We start from the raw sequence: 13129 nt of genomic DNA, 5'->3' as shown, positions 1-13129 counted from the left end.
AGGACCGGAGTTGACTTTCTTGTCTTCTGGTAGAAAACCCTGTAGCAAGTCTCTAGTCCTGGCCTACCCAGCACTAAGACTGCAAGAGCATATCACCAGCTCTTGGCATAGTGCTGAGGATCTGAACTTCAGTTCGCACGTGTACATGGCAAGCACTGTACCCACTGAGCCATCTCCCTAACCCTTCTGCCCAATTTTTAGGAGATGCTGGAGAATCAAACCCAGGACTTTGTGCACACAAAGACAGCAGTCTACCAACCGAGCTATGTTCCCAGAGCCACCTGCATATTTTCTTACCCTACTGTCCATATTTCTGTGTTTTCCACCTTAGAGTATACTTTGACCTTAAAATGTGATTCTAGAGAAGTGTAGCTCACTGGTGGAGGGTCTGAGTGGTAGAATGCTAATCTAGCATGTACAAGATACTGGGTTTACTCTGGGGAGATGGCTCAGGATATGTAAGCATTTGCCTCAAAAGAGTGGCAACCCAAGTTTGGTTCCTAGAACCCATGAGAAAACCCGAATGTGATGCACATCTATAATGCCATCATTCCTGCAGCAAGATTGGGTGTGGAACTAGGACAGCTGTCTCGAAGCTTTCCAGCCACCTTCCCTGAAATACACAGCACAACAAATGAAACCAGAGAGACCCGCCTCAACAAAGTCAAAGGCCAGAATGGACCCAAAAGTTCTCTGACTTCATAATTCACTGTCACATATATGCTCACATACACACACACACACACGCCACAACTCTTTGAGAGAGACTAATACTACCAGAGGTTGGCGGTGGGGCTCAAATGAAGACCAAGATTTCACCACAAAGATGTCCACTGCTGTGTTAAGAGACAACAGAGGGAAACAAAGCTGAGCATCAAGAAGAAAAGACTGGTGGGTTAAATTAAGCACTTCATTTACTTATGTTTCTTTACCAGGAGTGTGTGGCTACAAATCAAGCAAGGAGGCACTTAGACAGCCATGTAGCTGCACCACTGTAGCTCAGAGCAGCATCTTCAGCAAAATCTTGGGCACTATACCCTACATGATGGATGCTCAGGGGCCACAGCATCATATGGAGAGAGCCAGCTCTATCAGGAACCCCCCCACACACACACACACTCAATTAGATTACAATACTGGAACACACTAAGAAGGCTGTGACTATCCCCCAGCATCAGCCCCCATGGTGCAGACCCCAGCACAAACCCATGACACAAGAAGTGCTGGAGTTACTACTGTCAAGCTCTACCAGAGTCAGGAGCCAGACTCCATGCAGTAGTCAGGGTGGCTGTAGATGCTCAACCATGACGCTGGACTAGGAAGTCTCAACTGGGAAAGGCCACATTAATGCCTTGTGGCTTCATTTGAGCTTTTGACTTGGAACAAAAAAAAAATATCTGGGGGCTGGAGAGATGGCTCAGAGGTTAAGAGCACTGCCTGTTCTTCCAATGGTCCTGAGTTCAATTCCCAGCAGCCACATGGTGCTGCCCATTCCTATCTCCCTCAGCAACATGGTGCCTCACAACCATCTATAATGATATCTGGTGCTCTCTTCTGGAGTGCAGGCACAAGTGCAGGCAGAACACTGCATACATAATAAATCTTGTTTGTTTGTTTTTGTCTTTGTTTTTCGAGACAGGGTCTCTCTGTGTTGCCTTGGCTGTCCTGGACTCACTTTGTAGACCAGGGTGGCCCCGAACTCACAGCGATCCACCTGCCTCTGGCTCCGGAGTGCTGGGAATAAAGGCGTGCGCCACCACGCCCGGCCAAATAAATCATTTTTTTCATGCTAATCACATGTGTGAGTGATGATCATAGTCAAGCTTCACTTTGCAATTCTGTCCACACGGGGACAATGGTGATGAAAAGAATAATCGTGACTAGTCAAGATGTTTTAGGGATAAGTGGGGAGAGTTGGGGCGAAAAGAACCTTGAGAGAGCTCCATCTGAGGTACTACCAAAGGGTGGGGTCACTTGGGACCACCTTTATACTAAAACTATGGGTTCATAAAAACCAAAGGAAAACGGAAAACAGCACAGTGATATACAGTTGGGAAGCAAGGAGGCATTACATCAACTCTGTGTGCACTTCAAAAGCTGCATGGTTTATGAACTATTATCTAGGTTGAGGCAGACTGTTTTTGCTATGGTGTCTATCTCACAGGGGATAGGAAAGGAAAAGGAGGAGGAGAGATACTCTGAAGCCAGACTGAATGACTTTAAATCCCTCTACACCACTTAACAGATGTGGGCCTTGGGTAAATGATTTAGCCTTGATGCCTCAGTTTTCCCCATATGTGAAATGGGAATTATAATAATCTCTAATAGGATTACCACGAGAATTAAATAAATTCAAGTATTAGAACAATAAGGAGATCAAATACATAATTTTTGTTATTTCTAGATAATGAAATAGGAACAGAAAGAAAGGATGTAGAATGTAAGTTTTATGTGGCAGAAGACAAAATAAGTTTGTGCTGAATAAATGAAACATGCATATATAATGCATATAGTGTATGATGCGACATTTCTGGGAATTTTGCTATTGATTTATTTACTTGATGGTACTGAAGATTAAACGCTGGCCCATGCATGCATACACTAGGGGAATGCTCTATCACTGACAACTTACCTGTTTTATTTTGAAACACAGTCTCACAAAACTCCCTAGGCTAGCCTTAAACTTGCCCTGTAGGCCATGCAGGTTTGAATTTGTGATTTTTTTGCCTCAGCTTCTGAGTAGCTGGGATTTCTGGTCTGAGCCACCCCATCCAACTGTTTGGAATTTTTATTTTATGCATTTAAAATCTTTCTTGATTGCTTATAAATCTACTTGAAATAAATTCAGAAAAGCAATCCATAGTGATATCTTTATAGTTCGACACTAAGGATATGCTTAGGGGCTAGTGAGATGGCTCAGCAGTTAAGAACACTCATATACATAAAATTAAATACAATTTTAAAACAGTAATATCAGAAAGTATACTCATAAGGTCTCACTACATGACTGTCCAAATGTGAGCTGGACAGGATGACACCAATGAATATATCAACCTGAATGGGGAACATCCCACAATGCCTCAACCCTATAAAGAACTATAGGCAACTAAGAAAATCTGGGTGCAGGAGAGGTGCTCCTCCCCAGGAAAGAGCACAACAATTGGTTGCCTAGTGTCAGTCAGCCCTGAGAACATATATACAACTGACAGTATACAGATTCGACAAGTGATACTTATCCTGTCATATAAAATCCACTTGATTTTCCACCATTTTGTTTCTCTGCCCCACCCTCACCCCTGGGCTTGGCATCCTGAGTCCCAATAAACCTTCCCCGAATCTGTCCAGCCGTTCAGTGGTTTTACTGCGCCCTCACTTATACTTGCAAGCAAGCACTCTACCGAATGAGATATCCTTGGAGCCCTCTAGGCAATATTGATTTAGCATTTGTGTGCTTCCTTGCAGGCAAAGACACTTTGTTGTTGTTGTTGTTGTTGTTGTTGTTGTTGTTGTTCAAGACAGAGTTTCTCTGTGTAACCCTGACTGTTCTGGAACTCACTCTATAGGCCAGTCTGGCCTCGAACTCAGAGTGCTGCCTCCCAAGCGCTGGAATCAAAGGTGTGTGCCATCATGCCCAGCCAAAGACACTTTCATAAGGAGCCCAGGGTAGAGTCTTACTTTCTGAGACCCCTGCTCTCCTCCCACAAGACACTGATCCTAGAACCCATGGAACCTTATTTCAAGGCTGGAAGCAAAAGGGCCGTTTAGCTTTGAGGATTGTTTGGATCTTTCCTCTCTAAGTTCCAGCCACTCCCTAACATGTGAAGACCAAGAGTTGGCTAAGTGGCTTTCTAACAGGTGACCTGGATGACAAAGATTCTGTTCTGTGTAAACTGGTCGCTGGGCCCTAGGGTGTGACAGGAAATAACTGAAATGCTGCACATAGTGTCTTCATTGCTGGTACTTGGAAAGTGTGCAGTCAGGAGCTGAGTATGGTAGCGTATGCCTAGGACCCAACCCAGCTCCTTGGAGGTGAAGGCAGGATGGAGACTTCCCAACAAGCCTGGGCTACATAGTGAAAGGGCTACGGGTGTGTCCCAGAGAGAACACTTGTCTCAAATGCACACGGTTCTCTATCCCCAACACTGCAAAGAAAAAGACCAAAAGGACAGAAACAGGGCTGGCTTCCAGCTTTCTCCTCTCCTTGCTACTTTCAGACTTTAATGTCATCTTCCATTTTTATGAAACAACTCAGTAATTTTCAATATCTAAACAGCCTCCCTTTCCCTAAGTTTAAGGTTTTGTGGTTGTTGTTTATACTCCCCTCATGGACTGCATTGCTTCCCTTTTGAACAAGTCTCTATGTAATTACAAATTACTATGGTGTGGACTTAGAACTCTTTAGTAAGTCACCTCATTAACCCACACAAGGATTTTTGTGGGTTTCTTTGTTTTGAACTTCCTAACAATCTAACCACATTAGAAAGTCGAAGCTGTTCTACTGTATCATGCTTAGATAGGAAAAAATAAAGCAACAGTAATTTTTATAGGCCCTAAAATTTTGTTTTTCCACATCCCCATTTCTTTCCATTTTCAGACTTAACCACTCCACAGTGCCAGGGCCATGAATTGTACCTCAACTCCATGACTCACTCAGTGTCTTCCTGTTCTCTCAGGGGGGAAAAACCATCTTCTTCTCTTACAATTAAGCAGAAGCAACCCACTCTAGTCAAGAGCTCTTTTTCTTGTTTGGTTGGTTGGTTCGCTGCCTGGCTGGCTGGCTGGCTGACTGGTTGTTTGGTTGGTTGGTTTTTTGGTTTTTGTTTTTTTCAAGACAGGGTCTCTCTGTCTAGCCTTGGCTGTCCTAGAATTCAGAGATCCACCTGCCTCTGGGATTAAAGTTGTACAGACAAGCTCTTTTTATTAATGAGGAAAAGCATGCAAGGTCGCTGAAAGGAATAAAGTTTTCTTTCTATCATTCTTTGTATTGTTTTTGGGTTTTTGATTTGTTTTTTGTTTGGTTGGTTGTTGGTTTGGCTTAGTTCTGTTTGGCTTTTTTGAGACAGAGTTTCTCGGTGTAGCCCTGGCTGTCTTGGACTCACTTTGTAGACCAGGCTGGCCTCGAACTCACAGAGATCCACCTGCCTCTGCCTCCCTGAGTTCTGGGATTACAGGCATGTGCCACCCCTCCCAGCTTCATTCTTTTTTAATATGGTCTATATTTTATACATACATAGACATCTGTTAAGTGTGTGCATGGTATACATACATGTTCATATGGGTATGTACATGGGCGTGGAAGCCAGGGGTCTTTTTCTTTCTCAATCACTCTCTACCTTACTTTTTGAGACAGGGTCTCTCACTGGACCTAGAACTCGCTGATTTGGGTAGGCTGGCTGGCCATGAGTTCCAGGGATCTGCCTGTCTCCAGCCTCACCCTCCTGTGGCCCACTGCTAGGGTGACAGATGCACACCACCACACCCAGCTTTTCCATGGGTGCTGGGAACCTGCACATGGGTCCTCATGCTTATATAGCAGGCACTTTACCAACTGAACCTTCTCCCCAGCCCCTGAATTCTTCTCTTAAAACATTCCATTTGTGGGACTGGAGAGGTGGCTCTGCAGTTAGGAGCAATGGCTGCTCTTCCAGAGGATCCACGTTTGATTCCCAGGACCCACATGGTGGCTCAAAACTGTCTGTAACTCCAGTCCCAGGGGATCTGATGTCTTCTGCAGACCTCTGCAGACAACAGGCAAAATACCCACACACAGAAGAAAAGGAAAAAAAAAAAAGAAACCTTCAATTTCCACCTTCCTTAGCCACACAGCTGTGGCTTGTCTCCTACATCCTAAACTCTGTCACCTGAACTGGATGGTTCAGACACATGTTCATTCTAGGAAGTGACAGTTACCTTGAAATCCATACTCAACACAGACTATGATTTGGTCCCTTCCTGGATGCTTTGGTATGTGTGAGACTTGACTAAACTAATTAAGACTAGGGTCTATGACACTATCAAACAAGTTGTCACCCATTCCCTGCATGAGCTCTGAACCTTGTGTCAATTCTTTGTGCTTTATTACATCCCCATTTCTCATGCGCAGTAGAGAGCCACAGGCAAAGCAATGGTCTGGTAACCAGCCAAAGCATACTTGCAGCACCCTCTCACCTCATCTACCCATATCCAGCCGTACTTTCTTCTGTATCTCTTGTCCTTCAACACATCCTATTTTCTTTATTTTTATTTTTTATTTAATTCATTTATTGTATGTAGAATAGCATGCAAGTGCCATAGTGCATATGTGGAGGTAAGACGACAACTTGCAGGAGTCAGTTCTCTCCTTCCACCGACCTCATGGGTTCTGGGATTTGAACTCAGGTCCTCAGGCTTGGTGGCAAGCACCTTTTTACCTGCTAAGCCATTATTGCCAGCCCAGAGGTATTGCCTTTTATACTGACCTACCCTGGGCTGTTTCTCACTGACTTCAGTTAACCAACAATGTCATTCTGTGGACACAAATCACATTATGTAACTTCCTATATAAAATGTACTTTTAAAGTAAGGTATAACAGCATGCAATAAAGTATATAAATCTGAAAAGAGAGTTCTGGGTGACCCCCAGCATCTGTAAGATGTGTGATTTGAGAATGATATTTTGGGGCTGGGATTTGACTTACTGAGTAAAGTGCTTGCAGTCCAAGTATAAGGACCTAAGTTTGGCTCCCCTGAGCTCACATAAAGCTGGTTGTGGTGGCCCCCATCTATAAACTCAGTGTTCCTGTGAGGAGACGGGAGGTGGAAACAAGTGAATATGAAGCAGTTCTAGGGGCAGCTAGCCTGAGGTACTCTCACAAGTGAACACACACACATACACACACACACTTTTTTAAAAGTAGTTACATTTTTGAAGTCAGGTCTTGTGGCAAAGGGCTGTAAACCCAGCTACTCCACAGACTGAGACAAGAGGATTACAAGTTCAAGGCATGCCTTGACTATGGAGTGAATTTAAAGACACCCTGGCTACCTTAATAAGACCCCCGTCTCAAACTAAAAAAGTAAAAAGAACTGGGGATGTAGCTCAATGGCAAAGTGCTTGCTTGAAGCTTGAGTTCAATCTCCTCTACCAGGGGGGGGAAAAGGCGTTATATTTTAGAGAATAATTTTTTTTTAAACAATGGGACTGTAGGACCAGGGAGATACTCTCAGTAGTAAAAGGCTAGAAACCAACATGTGGTCAGTGTCACAAAACCTGGTTCTGACTCTATGAACCAAAAGAGGGAGGGGGGAGATGCTGGATTAACTGACTCGGTCTTTATTCTCTGCCACATATCAAGCAGACAGAAAGTGAGGAAATACCATTGTTCACCCCCCTCCTTCCTTTGTGCTGTTTCTTGTTCAGACCACATTTCAGCCAACCTACTGGGCCAGACCATCACCAACAATGACCCCTCATCTTTGTTTGGTTTCTATATTTCAGATGGTTGGAAAAAAATTTCAACAGGAACAGAAAATAATGCAAGATTAAACTTCAATGGCCATTAATAGTTATACTGCCTACCTGCACAGCATGACGGCTGGTCCTTTATTGGAAAAGTGTATCAACCACTGGTTTAGATCATTCGGACAGGAGGACCTCTCCCTGCTAACACACCTGAGACCTAAGCAGTCTACACTCAAGCAAACCAACAATTGGAGGGGAAGAAAGGGGGCTGTGTAGTAATGGAAAAATGCATAGTCGGAGGCAGCTCGATAACAGAGCAAGCAAACTGATCATGTGAGCAGAAAACTAGGAATGCAGGACAGCAGCACAGCTAATTACACTGTGAACTTACTCACCCTTCTTTCCAACAATCTGGCAGAATTACCAGTCATAAACTGTTCATAGCCTTGAACCTAATAACCCAACTCCTGGAAACCTGTTCTACGGAAACCTTCAAAGGAAGAGAAAGCCTGTGTGGAGATGTCCCAATCAGCATTTTTCTTATAAAATGCTGGAACCAATCTGAAATGGTTATCAGAAGGAAATGAATCAGCACATTAAGGTTCCTTGAGTTAATTTATAGGTAATTAAACACTATATGCCTGGGGCCCGGTACACTGGTACACATATGGAGTCTTCAGCCCCTTGGAAGACTGAGGCAAGAAGACTACTTGAGCCTAAGAGTTCAAAGCAAACCTGAACCTATGGGGAGCGGGGATGGAGACAAGGCCAATGACAAGTAATCTGGTAATCTCACATTTGGGAGGTGGAAGCAGAAGAATCAGGTGTTCAAGATCTTTGCCTAAATAGTGAGTTCCAGATCAGTGTGGACTACTTGAAATCCTAGGCCAAGTCTCAAAACTACAGCAACAAGTGTGTGTGTGTGTGTGTGTGTGTGTGTGTGTGTGTGTGTGTGTGTGCACGCGCGCATGCGCACGCGCTATGGCTACTGAGAAAGGATGGATCAGTTTTCTCTAGGGACAAGCTTCTTGACAGGTTATCCAATCCCAAAAGGTCAGCCCTAAACACATGTACATACAAGTAAACACTAAATGTGTTTATATAGGTTATAAACACACACACACCAATAATATTCAAAGACAAGGTCATGAATTTGAGGAGTGGGGGGTACACAGGAGGAGTTGGATTGAGGAGAGAAGTGAAATAAATAAACCTCAAAAAAATAAAAACAATAAAATTTAAAAATACATATATGCACATAGTAAATTCTCAAATACATATATACACATACTAAATGCCCAAATATATATATATATATATATACTAAATTCCCAAATAGGCACAAAATCCAGAAACATGAAAAAGTTATGCTACAATGAAAGAATATAAAGATTAAGCATGATAAAATCCAGAAAAGGCCACAGACATACAAACAGCAATTCATAAACAGTTTAGAAAAACACTAGTGCTCAATGACCTTTAAGGCAGCTTTGACAATCACACACACACACACACACACACACACACACACACACACACACACACTCGTTAGCCCTTTTATTTAGAGGCTCCTACCCCATTTTGAGACAGGCAGGCCTCAAATTTGCTATGTAGGGGAGTATGACCTGGAAATTTTTGTTGTTGTTGTTGGGGAGAGGAGGTTCAAGCCAAGGTTTCTCTGTTTAATAGACCTGGCTAGTCTGGTGCTCAGTATGTAGACCAGACTGGTCTCAGACTCATAGATTTCCGTCTCTACCTCCGAGTGCCAGGATTAAAGGCTTGTGTCACCACATGGGGCACTTTTTTATCCTCTTGCGTCTACCACCTCAGGAGTGCTGGGATTACAAATGCACACCACCAGGAGGCCCTGCTTATTCAGTGCTGGGTGTGGAGCCCAAGCTTTATGCATTATGGGCAAGCATTGTATCAACTGAGCTACATTCTCATCTCCTAAAGCCCTTGAAACAAAACAGCACAGCAACCTCAGAGGACATCTCTACACGGGACACAGGACAGAAACAAGGTCCTGTAAGTACATTTCTTATAAACCAAGTAAATGACGACTACCGGTACCTTTGTCCAAATCCATTTATACTTATTCTCTCAGACTCAAAGAATGAATTCAGTTTTCAAAACCCTTATTGGATTAACAAGTGACGTAAGAAAAACAGGACTTGTCCCTAGATAGAAGAGCAGTAAAGCTTTGTTCTGCCAGAGGGCATTCTTTTATTAAAGAGCTCTTTACTCTCCGGCTTCTCCCTCAGTCCAAAGCACTGGAAATACAGCCTACAAATCAAATTGAAACTAAAAAAAAAAAAAAGGAATAGCAGCATCAAAACAGTTTCTATCAAAATGGCTAATCATTTTGTTCGGTTGGATTTTTTGTTTTGTTTTGTTGTTTTTTTCAAAGACAAGACTTCTCTGTGTAGCTCTGGCTGTCCTGGAACTCACTGTGTAGACCAGACTGGCCACGAACTCAGAGATTCAACTGCCTCTGCCTCCCAAATTCCGGGATTAAAGTATGCATCATTATGCACAGCTCAAAATGGTAGATCATTTTTACAGGTAGCATAGGCAAAAAAGGTACTGGCTAGAAAAGAAGCCTCTAAATTAAATGTATCAGCTTGTAAAAAAAAATAAGATCCTACAAAATAAATGTGCCAGCTAGGGAATCAAAAGCTGACATAATGTTACAAGGCTTTTTGTTTTGTTAATAAGTAACATTCAATAGAACCATGGGGAGTGAGTTGTCCCTTACAATCTTTGCCAGAGACATCATGGGAAGCTAGTCTCACCAGGTAGGAAGGCAAAACTTTCTGCTTGCTAAAGACCACAGGTTCATCTGCCACCTGCCTTTTGTAAAGAAACACAATTTAAAATTAATGCAAACTGGGACTGAGGAAGTGGATCCGCTGATAGAGCAAGTGCCCTGGGTATGATCTCCAGCACTACATAAACTGAGAGTGGTGGCACAAAGGGGAAGTGGAAGGCAGGAAGATCAAGGTCATCTTTACCTGCAGTGCGTTTGAGGCCAGCCTAGGCTATATGAGTCCCTGTCTCAAAAAATTTTAATAAATGAATGAAATTAAAACAATTAAATTTAATAAATCATTGACTAAAACGAGCCCATAAGCTTGTAAGCAAATTTTTAAAATTGTGGTACAACCACACAATGGACTATTCTATAGCTATTACAAGAAATAAATACTGGGACTGGAGAGATGGCTGCTTTTCCAGAGGTCCTGAGCTCAATTCCTGGCAACCACATGATAGCTCACAGCCACCTATAATGAGATCTGGTGCCCTCTTCAGGCCTGCAGGCGTACATGCAGATAAGAGCACCCATATATAAAATAAATAAATGAATATAAAAACATTGTGGAATGACGCCCTGGCTTTAAGCTCCACATCACACTCCTTTTGAGAATTATATTTGGTAGTTACAACAATTACAGAAACCAATTAGTTCATCAGTTTGCAGATAGATTTAGCATAGTACTCATCACTCTGGGTAGATATGATATTCTTTCACAGCGGATGAATGGTCTGGAACACTGTAAGATACTGATATTTACAACTGTTTAATTGGTTTTAATTTTGTACAGTATTAGTGACCTAGGTTATTTTGCTGTCCCATTTTTTTGTAAATCAAATGAAATTATAAAGAGGATTCTGACCATAGGTATTTTGTACATATGTAATATGTTGTCCAAATAAAAATAATAAATGACAAAGCTTTTTTTAAAAAAAGATATGTCCATGCCCATCAACAAAAGAAATAAAGAAATACTGATACATGCTAACTTGAAAACAGTGTACTAAGTGATGGAAACTGGACATAAAAGATCATATTTCATGTGGCTCCATTTACACTGACTGGCCAGAATAGACATAATTTGCAAAAGCAGATCAATGACTGCCAGAGGCTGAGTCGGTTAGAGGTGGTAACAGCTGACGAGTACAGACTTTCTACTGGAGGTGGTGAAAACGCTCTAAAGGTGACAGGAAGGATAATAGGACAACTTTGTGAAGACTCTAGTGATGGCTGGGTATCTCTGTAAGCACAATAAAAACCAAGAAACCATACACTAACAGATGAACTATATGCTATATGATTTATGTCTTATAAAAAATACTGTTGACACTATGTTTAAGCTTCATAAAATTCAGGGCAATGGAGATGCTTCAGAAGGTAAAGATTCGTAGGGCCAACCAAGCCTGATGATCTGAGTTTGAGACCCAGGAAGGAGAGAACCAACTCCCCCAAGTTGTCCTCTGACTTATACACAGACACAGACACACACAGACATACACAAACACACAGGCAGAGAGGAAAGAGTAATCTCAGTCACATGCAAGACAAATAAATGTAAAACAAATTTAAGATTCATAATCATCAGCATCCTTTGACTTACTATAAAAATTAATCTTAAATCGCTCATACTACCATCAAGTCTTAAAATGTATTGAGCACAATGATATTTTTATAAAAGTTTAATACTATTATCTCTAAATCCTTTACAGCACATAACTTTCAATAATCTTTTTCAGTAGTCATTTTTGGTTTGGTTTAAATTTTTTTTGTTGTTGTTGTTGATGATGATGATGATGATGATGATGATGATGATGATGTCACTTAGGCAATTATGTGAACAATGTTCCAAAGTTTCAAAGACTTTGAAAACAACTGGAAAGCAAAGAAGCACTTAAGAGACTCAGCGCAGTCCTGCCCTGTTGATGCTGTCTGTTCACCTGGCTACCCTTCTAGACCTGGATCAGCTCCTGACCCATTTCCTGCTTTGCTTCCTGCTCTGGGCCCAGTGGGACCCTTTCAGCTCTCTCTCGGCTGAATTCTGTAACTTCACTCCCAAATCTGGCTCCAGCAGCTCACTCTTGGTACTGGTCTGTTTTGTTATCTTATCTCTACAGACTTGTATTCCTTCTGTAACCCTGATATACACATGGTCGTATACAAATATATTTACTGTGTGCTATATGATATGAGAATTAATGTCAGCAATTAAGATCAGCATAAAGTAGCATGGAGAGAGCTGAGCAGTTAAGAGCACCTGTTCCTCTTGCAGAGACCCCAACAGTCTCCAACACCCATATCAGGCAGTCCACAACCACCTGTAACTCCAGCTCTAAGGGATCTGACAGCTTCTGGCTTCCAGGGGCACTTGCACTCACACATACACAGACCCATACACAGACACAAAAACACACAGTTAAAAATAAAATAAATTTTAAGAAAAGACTGGAATAAAGAATTCGCACATACTTCTTTAGTAGCCCAACTACTAAAAGAAGGCATACATAAATTTTACGACGAATCTCTGTCATTATAACTGCTAAACTTTGTTATTCAATACATGTTAACATCGTGGAAAGGTACAAATATGTTCATTTAGTCTTTTGGCAAAACACACTCATGATACACAGGCTCAAACAAACAGAAAGGAAACAATGAAAGAGGGAGCCATTTTCAACATATGTCCATGAACTAAGAAAACTTGAATTTACATTGGTGTTCTCTAGAGAACTTTTACAGGGATAAGACAAACACGTGGCACAGCACTTGTCATTGGATCTCTGGGACACAGTTCAGTGGGTTATTTTGTGCCTACCCAATACTCTTTGAAATGAACTTGAATGGGGAGATATTGGATGTCTCCCATGATAGGTCAG

The 13129-nt window shown here is 42.0% G+C and overlaps 1 protein-coding gene across 6 annotated transcripts in view; it reads right to left on the bottom strand.

The window, feature by feature from the left end:
- The window catches only part of CTPS2 (CTP synthase 2), a 123835-nt gene that overhangs the window by 38149 nt on the left and 72557 nt on the right, over nt 1-13129 (bottom strand). The gene's annotated exons all lie outside the window — the stretch shown is intronic.

This window comes from Acomys minous (genome assembly GCF_964271855.1).
Source record: "Acomys minous genome assembly, chromosome: 7".
Lineage (NCBI taxonomy): Eukaryota > Metazoa > Chordata > Mammalia > Rodentia > Muridae > Acomys > Acomys minous.
Note: the sequence above shows the minus strand (reverse complement) of the source record. Positions and strands in the feature narration are given on the sequence as shown.